At 44.4% G+C, this 14,700-nt stretch overlaps 1 protein-coding gene across 8 annotated transcripts in view; it reads right to left on the bottom strand.

Moving 5' to 3' along the window:
- Nucleotides 1-14,700, bottom strand: part of fmnl2 (formin like 2) — a 225,478-nt gene that overhangs the window by 104,492 nt on the left and 106,286 nt on the right. The window lies entirely within an intron of this gene.

Here is a 14,700-nt window from a genome sequence, read left to right as displayed (position 1 = left end):
CCTCATCGAAAGTCAAGATGTTGGTGGAGTGGGCCCGCTGGAGGCACCTCCTGCAGTCCGTCCCACCTACTCCCCACCATCAATTCCCTTTATCCCAAGCCAAGAGTTTTTTAATTGTCATACTATACTGGCAATGGAACAATGAAATTCTTACTTGCTGCAGCTATAGGCATATGAACAACCGAACCTTCGGCCTCCAAGACGCAGGTAGTTGTTCGGATCTTATTTTAGGGTAAAAAATAGCCTCTTCGGCGCCGGGAAATGCGGTATACAACTTGATCATGAGAAAGATCTGTGACAATCTTCAATTGGCCACGCAGTGGTGCAGTGGTGGACTTGCTGTTTACAGCGCCAGAGACCCGGGTTCGATCCCGATTACGGGTGCTGCCTGTACGGAGTTTGTACGTTCTCCCGTGACCACGTGGGGTTTTTCCGAGATTATCGGTTTCCTCCCACACTCCAAAGACGTACAGGTATGTAGGTTAATTGGCTTGGTGTAAGTGTAAATTGTCCCTAGTGTGTGCAGGATAGTGTTAATGTGCGGGGATCGCTGGTCGGTGCGGACTCGGTGGGCCGAAGGGCCTGTTTCTACGCTGTATCTCTAAACTAAACTAAACTTCTAGCAGTGAAGAATACAGGTCCACCACCGATTTTCCAGCAACTGATGGTCCGACACCTCCTTTAATCCAAACAAAATCACGAGAGTGTACTTGAAATCCCCCGCGGAAATGTGACGCCTAGGCCAGCTAAGGCAGCCAATCTCGAACTCAATGGGACTTCCGTAGCCGATTGGCGGGTCGAGTTTGCCCCCTGTGGCTGGAGCTCTGGAACGCCGGCTTGGCCGGAGCCAGCAGATCCGTTCCCATAACCACCTTCTCAGGCTGACTTTGTGGGCCGGTATCTAGGCCCCTCGGCGAACCATTCTAGTACCGTTGGGCTCCTCACAGAGATTGTGACCTCTGTCGGTCTGGCAAAACAGATAGTCCAGAAAAGCTCTGGAACCAAGGGTGCTGGAAAATCGGTGATAGACCAGTATCAGCATGAAATTCGTCAAGTAGATTCCTCATCCAGTAAACAGGGCTTGGATATTCTGCTTCACTGCTTGTCAAAACATGTCTGAGATTGATATGACCATTGTATGATTCAGCAATGTTAACAATTCATAGTACACACTTTATCTAGCTAAAAATGGCAAATGCTGTTTCTTAGACTTGGGAGATTGCTTTTCCAAAAAACAAAACACAAAGTCCTGGAGTAGCTCAGCGATGTAGGTGAGGAATGGAATGGTGATTTATCACAAGAGGCAGCAGGTGAAGACAGTCTGAAGCAACTCCATCGAGATGAGTAACAGCACCGGTGAACTTAAGAATCAGTCATACATCTTTATTGTTCCACATCGCCTCTATAATATGCATTTTTGTCACATCCATGCAGTTCTCACCATCTGAAGAAGATATCACGGGTCCTGTAGTGGGGACAGCACAATGACACAGCGGTAGAGTTGCTGCCTCACAGCGCTAGAGACCTGGATTCAACCCTGATCTCGGGTACCTGCCTCCTCTGGCAGCTTGTTCCATATACCTACCACCCTCTTGTGTGGAGTTTGTACGTTCTGTGACTGTGTGGGTTTCTTCCAGGTGCACCGGTTTCCTCCCGCATTCCATAGCAAGGCAGGATGGTAGGTTAACAGGCTTCTGTAAATTGCCGTTAGTGTGCAAGATGTGAAAGTGGGATAGCCTAGAATTAGTGTGAGCGAGTGATCGATGGTTGGCGTGGGCTCAGTCGGCCCAAGGGCCTGTTTCTTTTCTGAGTCACTAAAACTACAAACTAAAACTACAATAAGTGCCAACTTTTAGTTGTGCATTCAAATATGCTTCCCTTTTATACATTTTCACAGTGTATTTTGTTGGCTCAAACATGGAAAATTCACTGTATTATTTCTGGTTTTCCATAATATTACAACAAAACATACCAAAGGGTATATTATTAGAATCTTCTTATTAAGAATACTTGCCCTATTAACTGGACATGTTGTAAATTAAAAATTAATGAGCATTTCTGAATTCCCACTGTGGGAAGATTGAAGATCGCAATCCAATCCTTTTGTCTCACAACATTCTGTCTTTTAATCTCTGTCCTTTGTCCAGCCATCTGCCTATCAAAAAAACCTCACCTGCATCAACCTTTTACCTGCCAGGCGTTGTCCAGCACCAGGTAGACATAAAAAGCTGGATTAACTCAGCAGGACAGGCAGCATCTCTGGAGAGAAGGAATGGGTGACGTTTCGGGTCGAGACCCTTCTTCAGACACATTTTGTCCTGCCCCACCTCTCTTCCAGCTTTCTTTCCCCCCACTTTCCCCCTCCCCCTTCCCCCCTCCCACCAAGCAGTCTGAAGAAGGATCCCGAAACATCTCCTATCCATGTTCACCAAATATGCTGCCTGAGTTACTCCAGCACTTTGTGTCTTCTAAAGCTATTTGAGGTTGTGTGCAAGACCCCTTTGTTAAATGAATACACAATTTTAAAAACATTGAATCACACTTTTCATTCAATGTTGAAAAACCTTGAAGTGTGCATAACTTGCACCCAACTAGAAATACTCTTTTAATTAAGTGCATCAAACTATCATCCTAATTGCTGCTCAGAAATTAGTCATCTTAAAATTGAATCTGAAATCACAAACACCATGTAACGATGATTAGTGAAAATAATACTGTGTCGTAGAGGACTCCTTCAAAAATCTTTTCAATTTGCTTGTTATGAATGTGAAAAGGTGCATTCATTGGGTTTGCAAAGTAAACCTGATATGCCACCCTGATATGGGTACCCATATCATTTTTTCACATTCAAAAGTCAAAAAGTCTCACCCATTGAACTCTTATATCAAAATATTAATAGGCAAGTCCCGAGTACTAACAAGCAAAATTAGTGTTGGATACAAGGAGCTGCAGATGCTGGTTTACAAAAAAAGATATAAAGTGCTGGAGTAACTCAGTGGGTCTGGCAGCATCTCTGGAGAAAGTCGATAGGTGACGAATAGTGAAAGGCCTGGATAGAGTGGATGTGGACCTGATGTTTCCACTAGTGGGATAGTCTCGGTCCAAAAAGCCTCACAATTTAGACACACCTTTAGAAAAGAGATGAGGAGGAATTTCTTTAGTCGGAGGGTAGTGAATCTGTGGAATTCATTGCCACGGGCGGCTGTGGAGGTCAGGTCATAGGATATATTTAAGGCAGAAATTGACAGGGTTTTGATTGGTATGGGTGTCAAGGGTTATGGGGATACGGTAGAAGAATGGCATTGAAGGAACGATAGATCAGCCATGATTGAATGGGGTAGTAGTCTCAAAGGGGCGAATGGCCTCCTTCTGCTCCAGTGACATGAACATTTTGGCTCGGGGCACTTCTTCAGGCTGAACCTCAGAAGGGCACATGATTAAACATGCTTAACATTTTACTGGAATATGTATTTGCATAGGAAAATAGTTACCACTTCATTTCCTATGACCCAAGCCATTTTATCTTAAATTTACCAAATGGGTACTATTAATAAACAGCCAGGAATATAAGTCTGTGTTGAACAATCAGTATTACATCAATGTGCATTTTAATTCAACTCCTGCAAAAGTTTAGTTCCTCCAATCAGCTTCTCAGATTATGTCATAGAACATGCAGCCTGGCACAGTAGCTCTGCAGTCGAGTTGCTGCCCGACTGCACCAGGGACCCGGGTTCAATCCTGACTAAGGGTGCTGTTTGTACGGAGTTTGCACCTTCATGTTGGGTTTCCTCCGGGCGCTCCAGTTTCACAAGTCATAAATTCATAAATCATAGGAGCATAATTAGGCCATTCGGCCCACCGGTATACCAATCCTCTCTTCCCACATCCATTCGTCATATTCCCATTGCTCTCTTCTTGCTGAGAGCATGTTTGGGTTGAAGGATCTACATCTCACCAATGTGCCACAACAATTTCCGCAACAAGAGTCAAGAGTGATTCAGTGTCATGTGTCCCAGATAGAACAATGGAATTCTTACTTGCTGCAGCACAACATAATATGTAAACATAGTACACTGTAAACTATGTAAGAGAGAAAAAAAAGTGCAGTGTGTATATCTACACATACCCACAAGTACACAGTAATATATGCATATCCATATACATATATATACACACACATACACACACACATACATACACACACACACACACACACACACACACACACACATACACACTCAAAAACAAAGCACCAATGGCAAGAGTTTTATTTTTATTTCAAGTTCTGGAGGAGTATATCATTGACTTTTGAAAATCAAATCATTTTACCCAATCATTTCCAGATAACTTGGGAGTGCTTGTCCAGCCCCAGTGGTCAGAGGCTCAGATGAGATCAGGCAGATGGAATTGTTTAAGTTGAGATCCATCGTGTTTCACAAAACCACATTAGCAGGAGAGGCCAAACCACGGCAGTATGCTGACACTGACTTGTTATTGTCAGCCAGCCAATCTCCATCTCCAAACTGAACCCAAACAGATCTGAACTGAATCTACTCCAATCAACCTGCAACAAAGTTTTAAATCTGTAGGTGTTTTGAACGTATACAAATTATTTTCTTAAAGAAAATGGAGGTTTTCTCAACATTTAAAATCAATGTACACTGAGAACTCGGGGTCCATAACAGATGTACAGAGGGATCTTGCGATGTCATTGGCACAACAATGATTGCGAGAGCAAGGAATGGGATTTGGGAAAACCAGGCACTGGAAAGGTAGTTTCGGTGTTTCAGAAAATCTGTGCCCAGTAGGAATCCGAAGGGGATATGACTCCACTGTCAGTGTCATAGAGCGTGGAAAATGGCCCGTCAGCCCAACTTCCCCACACTGGCCAACATGTCCCATCTACACTAGTTCCACTTACCTACATTTGGCCCATATCCCTCAAAACCTCTCCATTCCATGTACCGTGAAAAAGTCACCCATTAGATTCCTATTAAATCTTTCACCACCCACCTTAAACCTGTGCCCTCTGGTTCTCGATTCCCCAGCTCTGGGTAAGAGACTTTGTGCGTCTACCCGATCTATTCCTCTCGTGATTTTATACACCTCCTACTCTCCAATTAATAAAGTCCTAGCCTGCTCTACCTCTTCCTACAACTCAGGCCTTCGAGTCCAGCAACATCCTCCTAAATCTTCTCTGCGCCCTTTCCAGCTTGACAACATATTTCCTGGAACATGGTGCCCAAAACTGAACACAATACACTAAATGCAGCCTCACCAACGTCTTATACAACTGCAACATGACCTCCCAATTTCCATACTCAATGCTCTGATTGATGAAGGCCAATGGGCCAAAGGCCTTTTTGACCACCCTACACTACCTGTGATGCCACTTTCAATTTACTATGTACCTGTACTCCTGGATCCATCAGCAGTACAACACTCCCCAGAGCCCCGCCGTTCACTGTGTAGGTCCTGCCCATGTTAATGCTCCCAAAATGCACCACCACACATTTTGTGAAGTGGAGAGAAAATAAATGGAGTGGAAGAGGGGGAAGGGAGTTTAAGTCTCAGACAGGGGATGAAAGAAGTACAGATGCTTTTGAAACAGATCGTAACAAAGATCTTTAACTCTAAAATCAACAATAAAACCCCTGAAGAAACTGTGGGTCGCTTCCTCTCTATAGAAAGCCATGTGGCTTCAGCCCGCCTGGATGGGAAGCAGCACGCACATTTAGGATTTAATCCAGAGATTAGCAACACCAACAGCAAGTGTTGGGTTGTCATGAAATGCAGCCGTTAAAATCACTCTGAAGAAAATATGGAAACAATTACTTTTTACAACTCTCTTCCACAATGCATTAGCAGAGCAGCCTGACGGAACATCACATAGAGGGGGAAGGGAGGTCACCTATAAAACACACAGCTGTTAATAACTTACCCAACTTAATAACTTGCCCAATTTAAGAGGCATACAGCAGACACAGTCCCCTTGGCCCTACTTACCCACGCCAAACAAGATGCCCCATCTACACTAGTCCAACTTGCCTGCCTTTGGCCCATATTCTTCTAAACCTTTCCTATCCATGTACCTGTCCAAATGTATTTTAAATGTTGTAATAGTACCTGCCTCAACTACCTCTTCTGGCAGCTCGTTCTACAGTATATACCTATCATCTTCTGTGTGAAAAAGGTGCCCCTCAGGTCCCTATTAAATCTTGTGTAAGAAGGAACAGCAGATGCTGGTTTACACCGTAGATAGACACAAGATTCTGGAGTAACTCAGTGGGTCAGGCAGCATCTCTGGAGAAAAGGAATAGATGACGTTTCGGGTCAAGACCCTTCCTCAGATCTTTCCGCTCTCAACTTAAACCTATGTCCTCTGGTACTTCCAAGGTTTAGATCTAGTGACACTGAACGGCGAATGATATATTTCCAAGTCTGGATGATGTGCAACTCGAATGTGTGTCTATATGTGGCAATACCCTTGTTGTTATAGGTGATGGAGGCTGAGAGAGATGTGGGAGCTGTCAGAGCTGCCCAGTACATTGGTGGTGGAGGGGAAGAGTGTTTAGGGCAGTTGATGGGATATCAATCAAGTGGCTGTTTACCCTGGACGATGTCAATGAAGCTACGCTCATCCAATCAAGTACAATGTATCAGAGTGGCAGAGAAAATGGGAGCTCAAGGAACTGCAGATGCTGGGATCTTGAACAAAACACAAAGTGCTGGAGGAACTCAAGGGCGGCATACAGTGGCGCAGTTGGTCGAGCTGCTGCCTCAGAGCGCCAGAGACCCCAATCCGATCCCAACCTCAGGTGCTGTCTGTGTGGAGTTTACCCATTTTCCTATGACCATGCAGGTTAATTGGTACATGTGACAATAAACTGACCTTGAGTTTTCCTCCAGGTGCTCCAGTTTCCTCCCACATCCTAAAGACGTGCAGGTTTGTAGGTTAATTGGCTTCTGTAAATTGCCTCCTAGTGTGTAGGGAATGGATGAAAATGTGGAAGAACAGAAGTAGTGTGGACTCAGTGGGCTGTAGGGCCTGATTCCATGCTGTATCTCTAAAATAAACCTCAACATGTCAGGCAGCATCTGTGGAGGAAATGGACAGGTGATGTTTCAGGTCAGGATCCTTCTTCAGACTCATTTTTAAAGTCTGGCAGATAGTGACCTGGTGTTTGTCCATATGGTAAAGGGGAGGTGAAAATAGGTGTCTGAGAGCTGGAGCCTGGCCTCCACCCAGTAGTGGTAAAAAATCAGAAACTGAATTAATAAAGTAAAAAAAAAAATAACTTGTATCAATAATTGGCCTCCACTCAGTAGAGGTCAAAAATAAGAGACTGAATTTATAAAGTAAAAAATTTAACCAGTATGAATAATTGATTAATTGATTGAATGATACTAAACAGAACCAGGCCCTGTAGCCCACCATGTTCACACTGAATATTAAACATCAGTTCACACTCGTTCTGTTATCCAACTTTCTTGTCCACTTCCGGCACACACAGGCCAATCATCCTACAGACCCGTCTTTGGGAAGTGGGAACCCACGCGGTCACAGTGAGAACATGTAAACTCCACACAGACAGCACCCAAGGTCAGGATCGAACCTGGGTATCTGTGCCGCCTGATGTTTAAAAGTATTCCTTAAAAATAAAGTTTGGTCCATTACTAAAACATTATGTTAATGTATAGTTTGATAAAACCACTGAGGATTATTCCAAAATGATTGGAAAGTGCAATTATTTTAATCCAATTAAAACACTACTCCTCATGCTTGGTTTGGCCATAGATTAACTGTGGTTGAGGGTGGGGTTTAATGATCTACCCAAGTAGTCACGTTGTGTTCTCTTTTGCTCAGATAGATATCAATGTTGTGGGTAGACAAAGGCAAGTGACTGGTCACAATGTTATCAGTTGAATGGATTACACATTTTCAATTGCAAATCCACAGCTATTCAAGATTTCTTAAACTTACCCTACATGGGCATAAGTGGTAATAACAAAACTGCCAGGCAGTACCCATCCCCAACATGAGAGACTCCAATCACCTCCCCCTTAGCGTTCGTTCAATGGTATTGCTGTAGCCAACATCCTGGGGAGGTCATCAAAACAACAAGTATGGCGCAGTGCAGCTGGTGGAGCCTCTGCCTCGCAGGGCCAGAGATTTAATCCTCACCTCGTCCACTGTCTGCGTGGAGTTTGCACGTTCTTACTGTGACCACGTAGGTTTACTCCGGGTGTTCCGGATTCCTCCCACATCCCAAAGACGTCTGGGTTTGTAGTTTAATTGGCCCTCTGTAAATTGCCCCCTATTGTGTAGGAAGTTTATGGAGAAAGTGGGATAACATAGAACTGGTGTGAACGGTTGGTTGATGGTCGGCATGGACTTCCATGTTGTATCCTTCCAATGATCTTGTAATCAATTAGTCAATTATTCATACTGGTTACATTTTTTACTTTATAAATTCAGTTTATTATTTTTGACCTCTACTGTGTGGCACCCAGGCACCAGCTCCTGGACACTTATTTATACCCACCCCTTCTTCCATGATGTATCCCTAAACTAAACTAAAGTTCATCATTGATCAGAAGCACAACTAAGCCTGCCGTGTAAATACTGTGGTGACCAACATATATCAGGCTAGACTTCCTCTGGCAAGTGACACACCTCCAGCCAAACAAAGGCCTTTCCCTATCAACAAGGCACGTCGGGAGCATGATGAAATACTTCGCACTCTGTCACAGTCATCCTGTCCACTTAAGCACGAGACAACAGACCTACATTCAACCTTTGCAAAATATGGGTCCTTTACCAATTTCTCCCCATTCTACAATGTTTTTCTCCAACAATAGAGGCTCGCAACCACAATTGGGTGGCACAGTGGCACAGCGGAGAGTTGCTGCCTTACAGCGCCAGAGACCCGGATTTGATCCTGACTATGGGTGCCGTCTGTGCGGAGTTTAAATGTTCTCCCTGTGGCCGTGTGGGTTTTATCCAGGTGCTCCAGTTTCCTCCCACACTCCAAAGACAAGAATCTGTCAATCACTGCTTTAATAATACCCAATGACTTGGCCTCCACAGTCGTCTGTGACAAACAATTCCACAGATCAAGATTGTAAATTAAACTTGACCTATTTTCATACATCGTGCACGTGTCAAAGGGAATCCAAAGTGAATTGTTTAATACAAGTGTCAATCTAGGAGCATAATGGGTTTATGAATTTATTCCTACCATCCACTCCTGTGGAAGGAGAAGAAATTCCTTTGAAAGACCACTGTGGATTCCTGGTTTTATCCACATGATCTGTTTCCAATCTTGTTTCAACAATTCCTTTTGTATTTGCATTATCAATTCCTCGACGGGGCTTAGAAATGTATACCGTCTCTGAATTTATTTTTCTTTTCAATTAAGATAAATCACCTCTGCAGCTCACTCTCAAACCTAATCCACCACAAGATCTTTGTGTTAGTAAGGTGTTCAAAAATGTACTCTAAAATGTAGGCTCACTAATAGTCGAGACCATTTTAATTTGGAACCAAAGGCCCGAAGAGGTCAGACCATCTGAAGATGGGTTCCATCCCGAAACGTTGTCTGTTGTTCCCTTCCCAGATGCTTCCTGACCTGTCTATTCCTGTTTAGCAGCTGTTCAGTTTAGCCAAGAGATACAGCGTGGAAGCAAGCCCACCGAGTCGCGCCGACTATAAATTATCGTAGACTAGATCTATCTTACACACTAGGGAACATTTACAGAAACCAATTAACCTACAAACCCACATGTCTTTGGAATGTGGGAGGAAACTGGACCCACGCCGTCACAGGGAGAAAATACAAACTCCGGACAGACAGCACCCGTAGTCAAGATCGAACCCGGGTCTCTGGCGCTGCACGGCAGTAACTCTACCACTGCACCGCCCCTTGTAAAAGACCCGGACAGAGTGGACGTGGAGACGATGTTTCCATTAGTGGGAGAGTCTAGGACCAGAGGGCACAGCCTCAGAACAAAAGATGTACCTTAAGAAAGGAGATGAGGAGGAATTTCTTCAGTCAGAGGATGGTGAATCGGTGGAATTCATTGCCAGACAGCAGTGGAGGCAGTCATTGGATATTTTTAATGGGGAGATAGACAGATTCTTCATTAGTATTTGTGTCAAGAGTTATGGGGAGAAAGCAGGAGAATGGGGTTGAGTGAGAAAGATAGATAGACAATAGATGCAGGAGTAGGCCATTCGGCCCTTCAAGCCAGCACCGCCAATCAAGGTGATCATGGCTGATCATCCCCAATCAGTACCCCGTTCCTGCCATCTCCCCATATCCCCTGAGTCCGCTATCTTTAAGAGCCCTATCTAGCTCTCTCTTGAAAGTATCCAGAGAACCGGCCTCCACCGCCCTCTGAGGCGGAGAATTCCACAGACTCACAACTCTCTGTGAGAAAAAGTGTTTCCTCATCTCCGTTCGAAATGGCTTAATCCTTATTCTTAAACGGTGGCTCCTGGTTCTGGACTTCCCCAACATCGGGAACATGTTTCCTGCCTCTAGCGTGTTCAAACCCTTAATAATCTTATATGTTTCAATAAGAATCCCTCTCATCCTTCTATGATCAGCCATGATTGTATGGCGAAGTAGACTGGATGGACCAAATGACCTAATTCTGCTGCTATGACATGAACATAAACATATTGTGGATGTTGTGGATCCCACAATCCAAAAGACTTAGATAACCTAAAGGGAAATATAGCAAATGCCCTATGAATGTACGGTTTAATTTCTTCCCAATCATCATACCCATCCTTCTCTTTGTCACTGCTCTTGGCACATAGTTACTGATTAGGCAATTTCACAACCCATCTGGCATTCTTTCACTGGATGAAAGAAGATTACTCCGATTATCATTAATCACTCATAGTCAACACACAGTCACCTCAAGCTGGAGGTCATAAGTTTTCAGAGAAAATATAACAGCCTTCTTATTTATTCATAAGGCGACCACATGAACTAAAACAGCTGCACTGTTAATGCACTTGAATCAGAGCTGCTTCAACTTCTGACTGCTAGTTTGGTTTACAATATAAAGAGTGAATTTAGGCCCAACAATCTGCAAATGCTGAAAAGAGTGCATTTTTGGGTTGTTTTACAGTCTTTAAATACAACACCATGTGCTCTTCTCAGACTGGTGGCACAGTGGCGAGGCGGTAGAGTTGCTGCCTTACAGCGCTGGAGACCCAGGTTCGATCCCGACTACGGGTGCTGTCTGTACGGGGTTTGTACATTCTCCCCGTGACCGGCATGGGTTTTCTCTGAGATCTTCGGTTTCCTCACACAGGTTTGTAGGCTAATTTGCTTAATGTAAATTGTCCCTCGTGTGTGTGGGATAGTGTTAATGCATGGGGATCGCTGGTTGGTGCAGATTCGGTGGGCCGAAGGGCCTGTTACCGTGCACTATCTCTAAACTAAACTAAAGAAGGATCTGCTGCCATCCGATACAATCGTTCTATTCTTCTAAATCTCTTTTTTATATATAGATCTATCACCATTATATTCTACTCTGCATCTTTCCCTTTGCTCTACCTATTGTACGAGTTTGACACGATTGTATTAATGTATAATATTATCTGGTCTGATTGGATAGCATGCAAAACAAAGCTTTTTACTGTACCTCTGTACACGTGACAATAATAAACTTAAACCTAAACCGCTAAATTTCCCTCGCTACCTCGGAAACCATAAATAGATATAAGGCATTCAAACAACTCCATAATTCTGTAACACTACTGAACTGTTCAACTCCGAGCAGTTTGAGCTGAGGTTACTTTAGGCAAAGCACTCAAAAGTGGGGATGACATAGTGTGTGGCACAAGAAAGCAGAGGTAACAATATACTTTATTGAAACCTTATGTTATGCAAAGAAAAGAATTTCACTGTATGCCTGTACATGTGATTTATTTTATTTTAGTTTATTGTTAAGTGTACCAAGGTACAGTGAAAAGCTTTTTAGTTTAGTATTTTTAATTTAGAGATACTGGTGGCGGACTGCAGGAGTGGGGCGCCGTTGTGTATGGCTGCTCTGCCTGCAGTCCGTCCTTTCACCCTTTTTTATTTTTATTTTAATTTTTAGTCCTGTTACTACAAAATGTTTGTTGGAGGTCTTCTTTTATGTGGTGGGTGGGGGGAGGGGAAGGGGGAAACTTTTCCTGGTCCCTACCTGGTCGGAGAGGCGGTTTCCCTCCGAGCTGCTTCTTCGCCCCTTCCTCGCGGCCTACCATCAGACTGTTGCAGCGTTTCCTGTCGGGATCGGCCGGGACTACAGCTTCGGCGGCGGTGCAGCGCTGGGACACCAACACGGAGTGGGTGATGCCTTACCGGGTCACCGTGCGGTAAGCTCCGGAGTACTGTGACCGCCGACCAACATCCGAGGAGCTGTGGCTGCGGAGCGTCCAGTCGCAGGCGGCGCTGGATTTAAACACCGCGGAGCCTGGGATTCGAGATCACCAGAGTCGGAGCTCCAACCAGCGCGGTCTGAAGTCTTCGGGTGCCGCGGTCTCCGGGGGAGGAAGCGGCCGCTCCAGACATTTCCAAGCCGCCGAGGAGTGTTCACCCGATTCCGGCATTCCAGCTTTCTGGCAAGAGGGCCTGAAAACATCGGACTGGCTGCGGAGGCCACAAATAGGCCCCGACCTCGGGTGATCACAGAGGGAGAGGACTGAACTTTCTGATGCCTTTTCTCACAGTGGAAATGTTTTATTCTGTTGTGGGGGGACGTTTGTGTTGAATTATACAATATGTTGTGTCATTTTTCTTAATTTTAATTTTTCTATGGATGTACGGAAGCTTAATTATTATTTTTTCTATGTAAAGCACTTTGATTTCAACGCGAGTTGATTTAAACGTGATATAAATAATTTTACTACTACTACTACTACTACAGCGCGGAAACAGGCCCTCCAGCCCGCCAAGTTCGCACCGACCCACGATCCCTGCACATTTACACTATCCTACACACACACTAGGGGAAATTTACACTTACACCAAGCCAAATACCTGTACGTCTTTGGAGTGTGGGAGGAAACCGAACATCTCTGAGAAAACCCACGCGGTGGGGGAGCACGTACAAACTTCGTACAGACAGCACAGGGATCGAACCCAGGTCTCCGGCGCTGTAAGGCAAGAACTCTACCGCTGCATCACTGTGCCACCCTTTGTGTTGCGTGTGATCCTGTCAGCGGAAGGACTCTACATGATGACAATCAAGCCCTTCGCAGTGTACAGATACAGGATAAAGGGAATGTCATTTAGTGCAAGACACAGTCCAGTAAAGTCTGATTAAAAATAGTTCAAAGGTCTCCAATGAGACAGATGATAGCTCAGGACCGCTCTCTAGTTGGTGATAAGATGGTTCATTGCCTGATAAGAGCTGGGAAGAAACTGTTCCTGAATCTGGAGGTGTTGCCTTTTTCACACTTCTGTACCTCTTGCCTGATGGAATACAGAAGAGAGAGTGACCGGAGTGAGACTCATCCTTGATTATGCTTGTGGCAGCGTGAACTGTAGATGGAGTCAAAGCAAGGGAGGTTGGTTAGTGTGACGGTCTGGGCTGCGTCCACAATTCTCTGCAATTTCTGCAAGAGCTGTTCCCAAACCATGCTGTGATGCATCCCGATAAAATGCTTTCTCCAGTGCATCTGTGGAAGTTGGTGAGGGTTGTTGAGGACATGCTGATAATAATGAACTATTCAACCAGTAATCAAGAAAGATGAAAAAATAAAGAGCGTCAATGGTAAAATGTTTCTAGAATTGCATTTTTTTTGTCCCATGGATTTAAACCTGGAAGGAATCACCTCGGGAGGGATTTCACCACCATGCTTCATAACACAAAACAGAAATACTTGCACAAGAAATTCTAGCTTTTGATCATCAATCAATAATTACAAAGAATACAGCTGTTTGGAAGGTTAGCAGTGAACTTGACTCCGGAATGTTCTGGTAACATCATGCCAGAAGCACGCGGTAACTGTCAAGAGTCTGGTCCATTTAGAATACTCGTAGTAACAGTCATCTCCAGAGACAGTTGTCAGTGAAAATAAAGGTTTGCACCAAGAGAAAACATTCTCTCCCCTCCCAGCTTTCTCCCTCCCCCACCCCCTTACAATTGGTCTGAAGAAGGGTCCTGACCAAAATGTAGCCAATCCATGTTCTCCAGAGATGCTGCCTGACCCGCTGAGTTATTCTAGCCTTTGAAGAGAAAACATTAGCTGCACTAGAGACGCACGCCCAAAATCCATTGAAATTAACAGGAAACTTGCTTTTTGGAAGCAAAATGCCAAACCTCCCGGAGATGCACTTTGTTGAATTGCAAACTTTGTAAGTCACTGTTGGAGCAGGCCCTATATCCTCATTGTAGTGTTCTCTTTAGAGCAGGAACAAACAATTCAGTACAGTCTATCCATTATTCTGCAGCTACAGAACAAGTTAGGCAACTCCTCAGGTTACTGAATTGCCCCTTCACTCTTAAAATATTACATATCTATGGCAGCTACTGAATTTCCCACCTCCCCACTAATTTCCCCAAAGGATATATGTTCCGTACTGGAATATAGTCTCATAAGCACCAAATCAACCTCTGGCACAAGAGAGCCGTGTCAATGATGTTGACAAGTCTCTTGACGGTGAGGTTGGCTGAACCAAAAGTCACGAG

This window comes from Amblyraja radiata, chromosome 7 (assembly GCF_010909765.2).
Source record: "Amblyraja radiata isolate CabotCenter1 chromosome 7, sAmbRad1.1.pri, whole genome shotgun sequence".
In the NCBI taxonomy this organism is placed as follows: Eukaryota; Metazoa; Chordata; class Chondrichthyes; order Rajiformes; family Rajidae; genus Amblyraja; species Amblyraja radiata.
This window is presented reverse-complemented; position numbering and strand designations above follow the sequence as displayed.